Source organism: Balaenoptera borealis (genome assembly GCF_965194805.1).
Source record: "Balaenoptera borealis genome assembly, chromosome: 5".
NCBI classification, from domain to species: domain Eukaryota; kingdom Metazoa; phylum Chordata; class Mammalia; order Artiodactyla; family Balaenopteridae; genus Balaenoptera; species Balaenoptera borealis.
The window spans coordinates 37,548,463-37,566,838 of NC_138862.1; positions in this window are offsets into that span (position 1 = coordinate 37,548,463).

The following is an 18,376-nucleotide window of genomic DNA, read 5'->3' on the forward strand; positions in this document are numbered from 1 at the left end:
ATTCCTTCTCTTGTATTTTTCATTTCAGTTATTGTACTGTTCATCTCTGTTTGCTTGTTTTTTAATTCTTCTAGGTCTTTGTTCTTTAATTCTTCTAGGTCTTTGTTAAACATTTCTTGCATCTTCTTGATCTTTACCTCTATTCTTTTTCTGAGGTCCTGGATCATCTTCACTATCATAATTCTGATTTCTTTTTCTGAAAGGTTGCTTATCTCCACTTCATTTAGTTGTTTTTCTGGGGTTTTATCTTGTTCCTTCATCTGGTACATAGTCCTATGCCTTTTCATTTTGTCTATCTTTCTGTGAATGTGTTTTTTGTTCCACAGGCTGCAGCACTGTAGTTCTTCTTGCTTCTGCTGTCTGCCCTCTGGTGGATGAGGCTATCCAAGAGGCTTGTGCAAGCTTCCTGATGGGAGGGACTGGTGGTGGGTAGAGCTGGTGTTGCTCTGTTTGGCAGAGCTCAGTAAAACTTTAATCCACTTGTCTGCTGATGGGTGGGACTGAGTTCCCTCCCCTTGGTTGTTTGGACTGAGTCGACCCAGCACTGGAGGCTACAGGCTCTTTGGTGGGGCTAATGGTGGACTCCAGGAGGGCTCACACCAAGGAGTACTTCTCAGAACTTCTGCTGCCAGTGTCCTTGTCCCCGTGGTGAGCCACACCCATCCCCCACCTCTGCAGGAAACCCTCCAACACTAGCAGGTAGGTCTGGTTCAGTCTCCTGTGGGGTCACTGCTCCTTCCCCCTGGGTCCTGTTGTGCACACTGCTTTGTGTGTGGCCTCCAAGAGTGGAGTCTCTGTTTCCCCTAGTCCTGTCAAAGTTCAGCAGTCCAATCCTGCTAGCCTTCAAAGTATGATTCTCTGGTAATTTCTCCTCTTGTTGCCAGACCCCCAGGTTAGGAAGCCTGACGTGGGACTGAGAACCTTCACTCCAGTGGGTGGACTTCTGTGGTAACATTGTTCTCCAGTTTGAGTCACCCACGCAGTGGTTATGGGATTTGAGTTTATTGTGATTGTGTCCCTCCTAATGTTTCATTGTAGCTTCTCCTTTGTCTTTGGATGTGGAGTATGTTTTTTGGTGAGTTCCGGTGTCTTCCTGTCGATGTTCAGGAGTTAGTTGTGATTCTGGTGCTCTCGCAAGAGGGAGTCCCACAGTGACACTTCTGAAAGGTCTGCACTCCTCAACATCTGAATCTGTTGACACACTTTAAGTGTCAAAACTCAGGGCAGTATGTGTTAAGTTAGTACTGATCTTCAGCTACTACAGAAAGCCTCTATTCCTTAATTTAAATCATACGTTTTCCTTCAGAATTTTACAACCATGGTGCATTAAAACAGAGTAACATGTATTGCCTCTGGTGTAATCATTCATTTGTGGTTTTTAATTTTAAAACCAGGGGTCAACTCTTTTTTACAATTATTTTTATTACCAATTTCTGATAAAATTTAACAGTCTAATACATTTTCCTGCTATGAACAGTGTTCTTTTCAACATTGCAGTTCATATAAGAGAAAAAAGGCTATATATATTGTTACTTTTTAAACTATTTATATGTGTTTCAATTATTTCAAAAATTTCTTGAAGTAATATGATTGCTTAGTTCAGCACCTTTCTCCTTTTTCTCCTAGAAAATACAAAAAAGCAACAAAGAAAACAAGAAAAACAACAACCCCCCCCCAAAAAAAACCCTCTGAGAAATGAATTTCAAATAAAAACAGCAAGAAGACACACACAAAAAAAGACACTCAGATTCCAAAATAAGCATAAGGGTTACCCAAAACAATGAGATCTGACACAAGTCTTGAAAGAAGTGAAATTAAGAACCAGGGAGAGGAGTGAGAGAGCCCAGCTAAATCACATCTTACAAAGTACCAGGAAATAAATACTTTCTGAAGGTGAGGACTTCACCCCCACAATGCAAAACAGGTCTGGCATTGCAATAATGAATGCAAAAACTGACATGGGCAGGGCTGGTGCCAGAAGCACTTTTGCATCATATTTATTACAAAAAAGCAAAATCAGGGGCTTTCCCAAAGAATCATACAGAGAATGTAAATCTACTTGTGGATGCAAAGAAGTAGCAAGCAAGGCCACCATGCTCTCCACACATAGGTACAAACATAGATACCTCTTGAATATTATTAGTTTCTGAAAATTCGCTTTATTTAATTATGTAGAAGGTAAAAAGCCTAATATGTATAGAATCAACAAAAGTATTGTGAGAAAAACTATATGAATGTGAACTAGCATCATATCTTACCGCCAGATGAAGAGCATTTACTAGAAAGCTGTTGCCAAGTAGAAAGTGAAAATAATCAAATATTTACAATTAAGTAAACAATCAACAAAACAAAACTCAATGAAGCCCTCATTCATGTAACAAAAGACCATAATTCAGAAACATCAAATTCACAGAAGAGAGGGTTATAATAAGAATAGAGAAGAAGATGAAATATATGAAGCACTCAATGAAGGAGGAAGGGGAAAGTCACTAACATAAAGATTGAACTGGATGGAGCACAGGACAGAAAACATAATACAGGAAACATAGGAAAAGCCATAACTGTAAGTATTCACATAAATCAAAAATAAAGACCAAAAACAAAACAAGAAACTATCTAGCTCAAAGAGGTTAAAAATATATACATAATAATTTAAGCAAATAAATGAAAAAAATAACTGTAAAAAGAATAACTACAAATATACATTATAGAAAAATTTTAAAAATCTACTGTGTACAAACAAAATCTGATCCATGGAAGAGATGTAAGCAAGTATTATAAATTATATAATATATAATATATAATAATAATGGGATCATCCACCAGTCACCCTAATGAAGAAAAATGTGGAGCAAGCTCAAAAACACAAATGATTTGGGGGAAAAAAATCACAAATGAGAAAACTTTAAAAATCTTTTTTCTCAACTATTCAAATATACTTCTTCCTGAATATCTAGGGCAATAGTTTATCAAAATACACCACATAAGAGAAGAAGAGATAAACACACCAATTTTTGCAGCAGAATTGAAGAATGTTGTCAAAGAACATACACTCCCCCTAAATCATCAGGCCCAGGCAGATTCCCAGAACAATACTATATATCCTTTTCAATTACAGAATGTAATGCTATTTAAACTACTAAGAACATATAAAAAGGAAAAAAAAAACATTGCCAAATGATTTGTAAGAAGAAAAATTCATAAATCATTGCTTTTATACCACACAAGATTACACACACACAAAAACTATACATCAAATCACTAAGGAATAGAATTTTAAAAATTCTTGGACTTCCCTGGCAGTCCAGTGGTTAAGACTCTGTGCTTCCACCGCAGGGGGCTCGGGTTCTATCCCTGGTCAGGGAACTAGTTTCAGCATGCCACACGTGGTGTGGCCAAAAATTAAAAAAAAAAAAAAATCTTAAATATAGCAAAGAAATTTAATAGCATACTAAAAATATAATTCATTGTGACAATAGTGGATTAGTCCTGGAATGAAAGCATGGTTCAATACTAGAAAATCTATTAATATAATGTATTATTATTGGAGATGAACAGAGAGAAATTGTATAATCATTCCCGTAGAAGCTATTATAACACAAAGTATTGAACTGACAACATGAACTACACAAATTATACCAAATTTTCTGACATTTCAAAGGTTACAAGCAATTGCTACACCCAGGAGTTAAAACCATGTCCATTTTTGAGAAACCTGTGACCATCAGACAGTTCCATAAAATGTCCCTTTTTTCCCATGAGGATGCCTTTTTGTTTCAGATTTAACAGGCAAGACTTTATTGAGCAATGTATGTGGAAATATCAACCACACAAAATGAGCCACTTTGGTTTACATAATTCTGTATTTTATATTCCATTAATTGCACAGCTTAAATGATTTTCAAACCAACCATGCTCCATAAATCCATACATCCTGGGCTTATTTACAAGAAACAACCTGGATAACTGTGTCCTACTAAAAACGTTTTATTAAAAAAGTTTACCAGGAGGTCTGAGCAGTGGTCATTAGCTGGTTTTTAAAGATATTTGACTGAGATCATTTATACCTCTCTGGTGTCCTAGTAGAGAGGGAGTGTATAGGCCTACTATTAGCAATTTCCTACCCACATAATAGAAAGGCATTTAACAACATTCACAAATATTTATAAATTGGAAGTATAGATATTATAAAAAATAAAGGTAAATCAATCACTGTTTTCAAAAAATATAATTGTATCTTTGGGAAATAAAAGAGAAGCAACCGCAATATTTTAAATGAAATGTAAATAATTATTATGTGAAAATATTGCTTTCATATATTTCAAAATATAGTGGATGAAAGTACATCTTTCATAGCAGCAACAAAAGATAATTTATTTAGAAATAAATTTAACAGTAAGTTTAAGATCTATATGAAGAAAACTTTAAAAAACTCATGTAGAAAACAAACACCCATCCCCAAACATACATATGCAAATCTTGAACAACAAATCCAGATCCATTCCATTCAATCAATTCAGGACAGAACATATCTATTTTTTTCTCCAAAGCTCATTTAAAATCTTAATATCCCCACAAAACAACAATAGATTTCTCTAGAATTGGACAATTTGACATGAACGTTCATATGTAAAAATAAACTAAACTTATACTGTAGGAAATCTCTGAATAAGAAATTGAATGACAGAAGACAGTCTGTACTAAATGTGAAAACATTTTATCAAGCTCTAAATATTAAATCAGTGTGCAAACAGTACATGAATAATCTGATACATTAAAAATAAAACATAAAGCCCAGAAATAGACCAAGCATAAATTATTTATTAAAAGTGGCATGTGAAATCAGTGGAGAAAAAAATAGAAAAATAAATATATCCTATTTGTAAAATGGGTAGCTTTTTGTAAAACAAACAAACAATTAAAAATGGATATATGTCACCTCATATTCATGGATAAATTACTAATGGATTAATGATATAAATGAAATTTTAACCATTAAAGTACTAGTAGAAAATATGTGAGACAGATCCTTTATAAGCTTGGAGCATGGAAATGCCTTTCTAACTATGACTCAAAACACAGAAATCAAGACAAAATATTTATATATGACCAAAATTTCTGAACAAAAAGATAAATAAACATGACCAAATGACAAATTGGGAAAATTATTGACAATATTATCCACAAATTTAGACAAAGTTATGTACTACATGTTCTGATATTAATTGTAGTAGAAAAATGGATTAAAGTTACAAGGGCAGTTCAAAGATATATTCAAACAAAATAAGTTCTTATTGCTTTCAAAATTTTGAAAAGATGCCTATCCTCCTTCTTAATAAGAGGAATATAAATTAAAATAGTAACACCAAGATACCATTTTTACCCTTCAACTGAACAAAAAATTCAAAAGTTTGGAATCAGTTGGTGAGGTGTGGGAAAATGGACAACCTCATATATAGCAGATCAGAGTGTAAATAGTTATGCTCCCTATTAAGCCAATTTAGAAACACCCATCAAAATTTAAAAATACAAATACGTTTAACTCTGAAATTGCACCTATGGGAATTTTTCCTAGAGATACATAGGAACATGAAGGAGATATGGTACAAACAAATTTTATTCTTTGGAACTATTGTAATGGCAAAATATTAAATCAAGTTGAATATCAACTTTAAAAATATTATAGTACTTCCATTCAACAAATTTTTTTGTTGTCGTTTGAGAAAGTTCTCAGTGCACTAATGAGATATCTCAAATATACAATAATATATTTTGTGCCAAAAGGTAGGAGGATACTTTATTCATATTTATTTACATAAACATAAATAAACTCCTGAGGAATATTAAAAAATAACAGCTGAGAAAGGCTACCTATGGAGGGGTTATTGAGTTGGTACTGAGAGAATGTGTGACTAAGAAGACAGGAAAAGTTTCTCATTCTATATTTTATATAAAATGTATGCTGGCGTTTCCTAATTCATAATTCCATTATTTCTGTATCCATTAGCCAGCATTCTTCTGCAAGGAAGTTATTTTGCCATTATTATTATTACTTTTATATGTATCTTTATGGACTCTTGTTTTTTAAAATATATTATGTGTCACTTTATATAATATGTGAAATATATGAATGTGTTTCTTAGATTTATTAAAAAATCAAAATTAAGAGACTGAAATAATGAAGAAAATTAATTAATTAAATTAAACTTAAATTTAATTAATATAATTAAACTTAAATTTCCTATTTTCTAAATCTAAAAAATAAACATAAGAATGATATATTTTATTTAACAGAAATTAAGATACATTTCAAAGTAATTATCAAGCACCTTCCATGTGATCTTGAAAAATGTATTCTCTAATGACATTTGGAATGATTTTGTTTTGCACCTTAGTGTTTTTCTGACAACTTAATAAATGAAAAGTTTTATTAGTATATAAAGCTACACATGCTCAAATATCATATTTGAAATATATATGTTAAAGATGAGGAGGTGATTATGGTGAGGCAAGTAACTTTTTTGTTTTAATGGGTATATACCTAGAGAATGTAACTTGCATTTTTACCAACTATGAAAATGGATTTGATATTAATTAACATTTTAGTTACCACACAAGTATTTTCAAGAAATAACATTCAGGAATTTAAATGTCATAGCTTCCATTTATTTGGTTTATATTAAATGCATCAGTATAAAATTTTATGGTAAAAACACAGGTAGTAAAAACCTAAGAGAGACCACAGTGTTCCCCAGCTAGCACTGTGTTCTTCTCAGTGGTCTTCACAATTTTCTTATCTCAGTGTATGTCATTGGTTTTACTTTTCTTTCTATTTTCCTTTTCCTTATTTTGATTTTCTTTTGCATTTAAAAAATGTTTCCACATTTTTATCTGAAAAAAGTCAAACCTTTAAGGCAGTTAAAAAAAAAAAAGTCCTTCAACTAGATTCACTAATATCTGAGTGTAATTTTACACTCAGAGCATGTCTCAATTTGAGCTCACCATGTTTCAAGTGCTCAACAGGCACATGTAGCTAGTGGCTACCAAATCAAACAGCATAGCTCTAGAGTTATGCTATGGTCCAGGCAAAGAATAGCAAAATGAATGTGCTGATAATTTTCTGCAAACAGTTTCACTTGGGCTACAATGCAGCCTTGTCTTTGACCCTAGTGGTCTAAAATATCTCATGAAATGATGGCCCTCACCATTCCTACCAAAATTATTAAAAATTACATAAATAAATTTATTAATCTATGAGTCATCTGAAACCAGAGAAGGTCAATTGAGTCCAAAGAGGCAGACAGCGATTATATGCCCTGATTTGTCCACTGTCCACATCTTCACATATGTAACATTTTTCTCCTAAAGTAACCCAGAGCATCCAAATTCATCATTTACTTTCTTGGTGCCTATCTTTTTTTTAAGCAGCAAATATTCTCTTTACTTATGCATAACTAAAAATTCCATTAATGAGGTTGTTTTCTTAGTCTGAGTTCACAGAACGTAGGAAAAACACTTATCTGCAGTAGTTTATTTGGGAATGTTAATCTAGGCAGCAGAGATATAAGGCAGAGGAAGAAAACAGAGATGGAGAGAAAGTCAGTACAAAGAGGTGATACTGAGTTTGCATTCTTGTGGGCGAATGGTTTCCCACTTGCCAAAGTCTCATAAGCAGTTTTATAAAAAGTATTTCACAACTGTCCGCCCCTCCCCGCCCCCCTCCTTCCCACCCCCTGGCCTGGAAGAAAAGAAGGAAGCATTTATCCGTTGGCCCTCATCGCCCATTCATCAAGGGTGTTAACACCTCTGCAGGAGTTAACTGCTCTTCCCTTTCTGGCTGTGAGTGAATACAAGTGTGTAAGGCAGAGTCCCTTGGCATCCCATTTTTATATCAGAGCAGTCCAAAAGGGAAAGTGGCCTGCTTGAAGTAAGGTACTGTCTAATTTTACTTGCACTAAACTGGGCAAAGCTTGTGTGAAACTGGTCAGCACTCAACTGGCTCGAGTAAATAGTAGGGCAAGAGGATTTTGAAATGGTATACAATTGTTTTTATTTTGTGTCACTTTGTTTTTCCTGGAATAAGAAGTGTTTCCAAAGTGAATTCAAGTTGCAAGCTTTTACAGAAAAGGGACCTACTAGATTATCTGGAATACATTTTCTGAATTTTGAAATTCCTATAAATATATAAAGATTTTATTTCTATTTATTTATTTATTAACATCTTTATTGTAGTATAGTTGCTTTACAATGGTGTGTTAGTTTCTGCTTTTAGAGCATAATTTTTTCGAAGTTCACAAGCAAACATTCTACCCTCTACCAACCATTCTTCACATCTTTTGGAATCCCATCTACAGGAATAAATAAGTATTTGAAAGCTCCTTCATGCCAAGGACATGAAGCTCTGAAACCAGGGCAGTTAATGGTACCTGTCTCTTGGTACTTAGTGAAAAATAAAAACACTTGGTTTTAGTTATAATACACAATTATGAACAATTTGTACCTTAGCTACGTCAGAGGGCTTCAGGTATTCTCCAATATTCATTCCCATTTTTATTCTATTTTTAGCATTTTTGAATAACCCATTAGTATTATTTTGTGGAATTCAAAGAACTTCAGGATCCTGAAATTCCAGAAATATGATGTAAAATTGTTTTGAAGTCTACCACAGTGCTAACATCCTATTTTACTTATTGTTTTTTTCTTTTTGAGAACGTTCAACTCTGGGCCTGGCACCCTGCTACTTTGTACTCTTGGTTAATAAGTTTAAATAATTATCAGAGATGGAAAAATGCTAAAATTATGCTTACGTTATCATATTTCTCATTTAAAAACCATATTCTTGCTTCAATGCATCTTTCAATTCAAATGCAAAACTTGAATAATTGAAACTAAAGGTATTTCAAAAGCACCGCCCCCACCCTTCTGCCAACAGATCAACATTAAAACTTTTATTCTACTTCTGTTAAGTTCTATCCTGATTGAGGAGGCAGGTATTGCTCATCCAAGCACCGAGCTTTTGACGTTTAAAGTAATTGGTGCAAATGAATGTGATTTTTTTCAAATGCTTCATATATATTATTTTTAAAACCCAAACTGCTTATACAATGAAGAGACTAAATCTTTTATGAATATCAGTGCAAAAATACAGTGGGAGTATTAGCAGGTAGAGAATGAAAATAAAATTGACTGAAAATTACCTACCTTGGAATTACTCAAAAAATACTAAGTGGCAGTTAAATACTAAGTGGCAGTTAAATTAACACTTGTATGAATTTTTTCCCTTGCTTCAGCTATCTTATCTCAGCAATTAACCAAAAACAAATAAAAAAGTGACAAATTTCTAGCAGTATAACTGAACATTTGACTCAATGTGTATCTCTGTGTGTGTGTGTGTGTGTGTGTGTGTGTTTTCAAGGTTAAACCTGGACAACCCACTGAAAAATGAGCTTTAGGAGAACAAAGTTAAAATCAATCAATCAATCAGTAAGTAAAAATTTTTAAAAAAGAGAGAACAAGGATGTTCATAAATACATAGAAGTAATTGGGTTTTGAGGTTAGAGCTAGAAAAACATGGACCTTAAAGTTCTATGTAAGCACATCCTTTTTTTTTGGTTTTATGTGCCACTATATTCATAGGCCTTAGAGCAATGCAATTGTGATAGCTACTATGCAAATATTTATTAAATAAATGAATTAATTATTTCATCTTATTCTTTCATTAATTCATTGATTTACACACACACACACACTCACACAGAGAGAAGTGCTTTTATACAAAGATGATAAAATTCTCTAGAATCTTGTCAATAATCTCACAATTTTGAGAACAGATGGGTATATACATAACTATTATAAATGTGGTAACAGAATTCTGTCCAACAACCCATTCTCCAAGCTTCTTGAATGTAGTCAGGTGAGGTATTAGCGAAGAGGAAATGCTTGAAATGTGTTACCATATTGCAGTTAAAAGAAATTTATTCCATCAGGGCATTGGTAAAAATAGTAAGACAGCAGAATGGGGAGAGTTGGGAGGTTGTGGGGATATATAAAGAAATTTCAAACACCTGATGGTCTTGATCGTAGAGGAGAAACTCCTTAGAAAAAAATGTAGACCCCTGTATCGGGTTAATCAGTTCATCAGTCTTCTGGCACTGACACTAACAGAAGTATCCTATCACTGTAATATTATGAAAATGTCATGAACTTGGAGCAAATGGGTAATTCATAGAAATATTAGGATTTTTTTTTTTTTTACTAACTATACTTTTCAACATATTCCACTAACTAAGTTCACTGAATCCTGATAAAAGTGGTACTGAAATCCTATTGCTTATTTTCCAAAATAATAATTTTAAAAGATCCATTATTTATGTGCTGTATATGTGAGATTAAAATAATGTATAAGGAAACTACTATTATTGAGATAAATTTCATAAAACATAAGAAATCTTCAAAGGTGCCCCAGAGCTTTAAAAGGGCAATAAGTTTTGAATATATGCAGGCATATTAATTGAAACTTTCATTGTAAATTGCATTATCCAGTTAAATTCATAATAACCAGAGAGACAAGAATACAAACTTGGTCTATTTCTACACTTTTCTTTTGCAGCTCACATTCCACATCATGTCATTTGCTTTATTATATCAATTTGGAAATTACCTCTTTTTAATAGAATTAATTCTGTTTGTTATAAGCAGCTTTTAAAAATCATATCTCTACTACTGAATTTTCTCTCATTTCTTTTTTTGCTAAATCTCTCATTATTTTAATTTAACACTTTAATTGACTATTACCTTTTATTCAAAGAGAAGCATAGAAGAGCCTTTTTTTTTTAAAGCTGCATTTAGAATATAGAGTCTTAGAAATACTCCATGTTGGCTATCTATGTCTTGCTAAAGGGAAAACTGTTTTCTAACTAATATATGCATTCCTATATAAATTAACAATTAAGCCTTTAAAATTATATCCCAATTATATAAACGGTTAAGTATTTTCATTAGCCCGACAATCTTCTACATAATTTATAGCACATAGTTGTTAAATATATTGAAGAAAGCATGAGCTACCCATTTTACAGCTGATATCTGAGGTACATTCAGATTAAGTAACTTGCTCAAAGAAGTAACAATCCAAGGATGTAAAAGTAGGATTGGAACTCGGGCATTTCTGGTTCCAGAACCTAAATACTAACCACTATGCTCTGAAAATGCAAAATAGATTTTAAAAATAAAGGGAAATGAAAACAAAATTTTATAAAAACTGATGTTTCCAGGAATCTATTCTTTTTTATTCTGTACTACATACATATAAAATATTTTCATTTTTTGATCATCTAATGTTTTATTAGAACCTTGGTACTATAATTCATATTTGCTTCAGATTCATAAACAAGCAAATACTGACACACAAGTGGCCTGCTGCCTGATGAAGGGCAGAATGCCTTTTATGGATGTCAATGTTGAGTCTTCTGAGACAAAGAATCAGTAGTCAGGGAAATCCACTGGGACCAGAAGATGGATTTGTGCTAAAGGCCAACATTTATAGCATAGAATGAACAGTCAGCAAGACAAACACAAATGCCAGGGGTTGGGAAAGACTAGGAGTCAGAATTTGAGTTATATGGGCATTTATAAGGGTATGTGTTCCTTACTAAAGTGAAGGGAAGGAATATGTTTAACTAGAATAAAATACTACAAATTATTAGTAGAAACTTAATGTCCTATTAAGACTTCCTCTTCCATGTGTGAAAATAATTCCTCCATCAGTATTTTTCAATCAAAACCACCAATAGTCTTATCACAATCCCTACCAGTAAATTTTTAGCCACTGTTGACCACCGATATATATATTCTCTCTTATGGCTAGAAGTATTTAATCAGATACATGATACCAGTATTCCCCAGGATAACAAACATGTATTCAAGAATCTCTACCGGGAATTTTCTATAAAACACACATTACTTTTTTCTATACCAAATATGTTTTTAAAACCATTATAGTAATACATGCATGTTCTGCTTATAGAAAGTTGAAATTTCAATTATATAATAACATGCGGAGAAGTACAGTTTTAATTGATCTGCTATGTTTTAAGAAGCTGACCATTCATAGGAAGCACAATTAAGTCTATTATATATATACACACAAAAAGCTATTTGTTTTGTTTTACTTTAAAAATATTCAATATGCATTCTAGTGTGTATACCTGAATATTCAAATTCACTTTGGAACAATTTTAAAATTGAATGTAAAATTAATATTTTAGATTAAAGTTCTTCTGATGAAATGATAAAATTAGTACAAAATAAAGCACCAATTGTAAAGCAGAGCATTTAGTGGTTATAGCTAATAGATTATAGGTCAAGGTCATACCTCCAGGATTTTAATTTGTCAGTAGTCAGATATGAATGAGAGAAAACTACTATATTCTTTACTTTCAGGGAATTGATTTGCTGATTTGCCTTGTTCATTTGTCACAGGTACTATGAGGTTGGTTGGTTTGTTTTAAGTGAATTTCTGTAGATGTGTCTTACAAAGTGGGGTGTATATGAACCCTTACTGGTACAGAAATTAGATTTACCTGACTTTCTGTATCTGTCAATCAAAGAAAAAATGAAAACCATGCTACAAACAAATAAAATCTATTAATATATTGAATACCTTGAAAAAGATGATTATAAATGAAACAAAAATTTCTGGGAAACAGAGTTATAGACTCTGGGGATTTTTCTTTTCAAAAGGATGTGATACAAATTTATAGCTTATAGAAAAAATGACATCATATTTTGAGTAATGACAGATCATTGAAATGTCATTGCTAGATATATTTGTTGAAAACTTAGTAGTTGATTATTTATCGCCTCTAAATGATAAACTTTGATTTACGTTCCTAAAATGATCAAAATAGCTAGTGAGAAAAGTACTAATATTACTTTGTCTCTATTATAATATTATGGAACTATTTATCATGCCCATAATATCAGATATTAGAAAGTAATCAGACAACATATGTTTAAGTATAAAGTTAAATTTATAAATATAATCCTTCTAATTAAACTTATATTGAAATTTCAATGATTTCATATTTTATAATAATGTATTTCTTACAATATATAAAGAGTTGAAATTAAAATGTTTATAGTAGAATAATTTATAGTTCACTGAATTACTTTAAAAAATCATCTTAAAATTCTTCCCTATGGACTTCTTTGTTCTGTTATTTATTCTTTTTTTGTGGGTGGGTGGGGAACAGTATTAAAACATTTTAGTTTCACCACAAAATTATGTAAATATCCTTACTGGAAGTAATGAAAGCTCAAGTGAATGTCTCTTAATTGAAAGAACGAGTTTTAAAAGCTTAAATAACCTTTTTACAGTGATCTATTGCTTCCTTTTCTCAGTCCCTTAGTTCAGTAAGGTGCCTATTAAACATTTCCTTTAGGAAATTCTTATCATTTTTATCTTGCAATTATAATATTTCATATTTTTTAATTCAATGGTAAACCATTTATTGAAGGGTGGACATCAAATGCAGCATGATCCAAAAGCAAATCATACTGTAATTACTCAAATGCAAAAATGTTCCAGGTATATCTTTAAGTGATGGATTAGTATATTTGGATCCTGTTCAGGTAATGGCCCTTTATAAATTTGGGTTCATGATAAGATACAAAAAAATGAAAATCTCTTTGATGTCTCACTTTTACTGATGAGAAATTTCCAATCAGAAGAATATTTCCATAAAATTAATCACTAAAAGAAAATTTTTGAATTTTAATATCTTTTTACCAAATTAAACGGGCAAATAAAAAGAGTGACATTATGGGAGGTAAATAAAAAGCTTTCATTTTTAAGTGTATACAATATGCCTGGCACTGTTCTAAGGAGGTTTAGATATGTATTTTTTCTTTTAATCCTCACACTGATTGTATTAAATTGGTATGAGCATCAGCTCCTGGTTATAGGTAACACTACTGAGGCACAGAGAGTTTAAGAAAGTTTTCAGAGGTTGCTCAGCTAATAGATGATAGAGCCAGGTTTTGAATCCAGGCACCTTGGCTCAAGAATTCATGCATACTAACAATACATAGCAAAAATAAAATTCTTAAACAGGAAACAGCTTGTGGAAGAAGACAAGAAGTAATCTCAGAAGTGAATGTAACAGTTTTGTTAGATTTAAAAAATAATATGAAGGATGAATAAAAGATAAAAGTGTATATCACAGGTAAGCAAGTCAATTATTAATACTCTAAGAATTAGAATACAATTATCCACAAAACTATATTATTTCTGAGTGATATAAATATAATACATGGTAGTTTATATATGTTAGGGAACAGATTGGCTGCAATTTGATATAATGATCAATTATAGTTACAAAATAAAGAAAATGGCCCTTAAAATATGAATGACTCATCTACTTCCTTTTCCCAGATACTGTATATTTTATTTAATCCTTGGAGCAGATGAGAATACATAGCTTACTAACAAGCAGAAGAAGAAAATTTATCTGATGTCACACATTATGCTCTTTTGACAAACAAAGGTTACAAGCTAACGGACTTTCTTTACTCTAGATATGTCTTTAATGTAGATTCAGTCCTCTGTCTTTTTCTGCTTTACTTCATTATGCTTTGGGAAGCTGAAACTGCTTACACAATTTCAAAATATAACATAAGAATTCTAAATTTCTGCTGTCCTTCTTTGCATTCGCACTAAATATTTTATTTCTGTGTGTCTATAAAATTGGCTGATTTCATTATTTCATTAAATTAAGAATTTACAGTAAATTTCAGTGAGTTACAATAAATTCCTGATTTCTCAGGTAGGAAGTAAAGGCTTTCCAAATAGTCGAAATCAAATCTGCATTCTCTGAATCACAGATAGTGATATCAAGTATTATAAAGTTGCATTGCTTCAAGTAGTCTTATAAAATATACCTGCTGTTAAAACTTATTTACAGATCAATTGCTGATACACACATATATTTTATATACAAACATACACAAACATGCATATAACAGAAAATATCACAGTGTTATGTTTTAGCTATTTTGTGAGCTTTAGACATTTAAAAAATGAACTACCTGGTGTTTATATCAAAAGTTAGTATATTAATATATATAATTAATATAACCAAGCAACAATTCTAAACAATATTTATTAAATATTTATTATAAGTTAATCACTAGAATGGAATGTTAGCTTTTTCCAGTAGATGGTAGGAATCTATTAAATAGCTATTGGATAAACAAATGAGAATACCAATGAATGCAAAAGTTATGTATTTTTAAACTTGCATTCTTAAAAAATATATATATATCAGTATCTCATTACTTAAAAAACCAATTGCGAAATCATAAGAGATGACAGTTTTAGGATCACATATGGGGTTATCATATATTAAAATAGAAAAAACAAGGATGATTACAATAGCATTTCACTCAAAACCATGCTAAGCATTTCATTCTAGAGAACATTTACACTGAGATGACATTTTAGATGAAATAATTTCTTACATGGGGCTTATAGTCATTTACAAACTATTTCTCCATGAATCATATACAGTTGAAATTTTATTTACTGCCACTGATAAAGTGAATTACATTTAGAAATATTACAATACATACAGTGTATTTTACCTGTTCTAAAATTTTATTTTTGTACATTTGCTATTACTGAAGTTTCAAGTTCAGTTTCAAGACTCAAAAGCTAGGGCAAGGAATAGCCAACGTTTTAAAGGAATCTCTAGGGCATAACCTTTCTCACTTGCACGCTTTTATTCTTGTAATCAGGAACACAATTGAATCAGCACATGCTGAAAATTATGCTTATGCAGGCTTCATAGACACTGTCCAGAACTAGACTGAGAGAGTAATTCTGACATAAGACATGTGGGCATTTCCTTTAACTAGTTTTCTCCATGTTTGTCCATTTTGCCTCTCTTGTTTGATCATTAGTCTTTGTTCAAGGATGCTATATAATCGATGAAGGCAGAAGACCCAGGAGCCCATAGTTAGTTAGTCAAGAAAAATACTGTATCACACAGTGCAAGCACAAATCGACATTTTAAATAGCTTCTCTGAAAATTGCTCACTGAAAAATAATCATCAGTGCTAGAACTAGACTTTACACACAGTAAATACTTGGTAATTGTGTGTACATTGTGAAGGTGAATGATCACCACAAGATGTTTCAAGAAATGAAATTTCTTTCTGTGACTTGAACTAAACACTAAAAAATAATTTGTCAATATATAATGGCTCTATGGCTAAGGAAAATTTATATCACCTTAAATCATTTCACATGTAAAGATCTATGAATAGAAAATAAGCATATGACAAAATGCTCAGTCTTTCCTCAAAACACCCATTATTCTGATTTTTAATACCATAGATTGTTTTTCTGTTCTTGAATTCTGTATAAATAGAAATATGCATTCTTAACCTTTAGTGTTTGGTTACTTTTGGCAACATTTCATATATGAGATTCACTCTTACAAAGAGCAGTGGTTCATTTAAAACTTCATCCTATTGTTGTCGTACATTTAGATTGCTTGCAGTTTGGAAGTATAACAAATAATAACATCTTTAAAAGTTGTATACATGTGTCTTAGTGTACATTTGTACATATTTCTGTTTGGTTCACACCTAGAAGTGAAATCCTGGTTCATGGGACTTCTACACTTTAACATTTAGTAAACACTGTAAAATATTTTCCCAGTGTAACTGCAACAATTTATACTACCACAGGTAGTTAAGACAATTCTAGAATTTCATATCCTCACCAATGTTGGGATTGCTTAATCTTTACAACTGTATCATTTTTGATGGGTATAAAGTCATATTGTACAGGGTATCATTTTAGATTTATCTTACACTAATGAACATGCTTTCATATTTTATTGGTCATTATCTGATCTCAGTTTTGAAGTTGCTGCTCAAATATTTTGCTCATTTAAAATAATTAAATTTGTGTCTTTTCCTCCCTGCTTTTTATATAACTTACTGAGAAATGTGTGTCGACGTTCCACTATCATAATGGATTTGTTTCATTTTCCTTTTAATTCCGTTGTTTTTTATCTTTATATATTTTGGGGTTAAGTTAGGAGGAGCTTAGAAATTTAGGATGGCTGTATCTTCCTGGTGGAACCACCTTTTTATCATAACGAAATGTTCTTTTTTTCTCCAATATCCACTTTTATTCTTTAAATCTACTTTATCTTCTATCAACATATTGCATAATTTCTCTATTGGTTAATGTTTTGTAGTACAAGTTTTTCCATCCTTTTATGTGTGTTTTATTGTTGTTGTTTTCTTTGTTTTGTTTTGTTTCTATCCAGTCTGAAATTTTGAAATTAAGATAGCTTTTATTTTGATATTACTATCTCATCAAATATGTTAAACATACTTATCATTGATCATCATTTAAAAATATTTTTGAGAACACATTGTAATGTGAGGTATTTCCTTAATATTCTGTATTTTATTTTATGCTTTTAAAAACATTGTTGTCAGAAGAAGCCAAACACTTCACCAGACTGCTACAAAAAAAAAAAAAAGAAAAAAATTTCCTTCCAGCAGCTCCAAATGCTCAGTTTATTTGAGCTGGATTTCCTTCCCCTGAACCTAGGCCCAGAATTCTTCACTACTTTGTTAAGTCTCTGCTGCTTTCAATCATATAGCTCCTATTATATTCAGGCTTCAATAATTGTTCTCAGTGGAGGGATTGATCTGACTTACTTTGCCAATATTACCAGAAGCTAAACCACTCATTGTATTTTCATACTGGACACTGATCATACATGGGGAAGTCACTGATTTTTGAATCTCACCCCTCTTCCTGAATTCTCTTACTGTTTTCAAACTTTTTCAGGTATTTCTTTAGGATTTTCCAGGGACAGACTGTATGATATTTAAACAATATTTCCCTCCCTTTCCCATTATATATTTCATACTTTTTCTTATATGTAATTGCTTTGGCTAGTATTTTTTAACAATATTTTAAAACATTGAAAAAAATGATTGTATTGTTCATGACAATAATGTTAATACTTCTTATATCATCAATTACTATGATTCTGATTTTTGTTTTAATATTAATAAAGTATCAATCTATCCTTATTCCTATTCCATTATTTATAATCAGAAGTGGATGCTTAAATTTATCACACATTTTTAACATCTATGAAGATTATTATTATTATTATTATTTTAATTATTTTAATTAATTAATTAATTTTATTTTTGGCTGTGTTGGGTCTTCGTTTCTGTGTGAGGGCTTTCTCCAGCTGCGGCAAGCGGGGGGCCACTCTTCATCACAGTGCGCGGGCCTCTCACTATCGCGGCCTCTCCCGCTGCAGAGCACAGGCTCCAG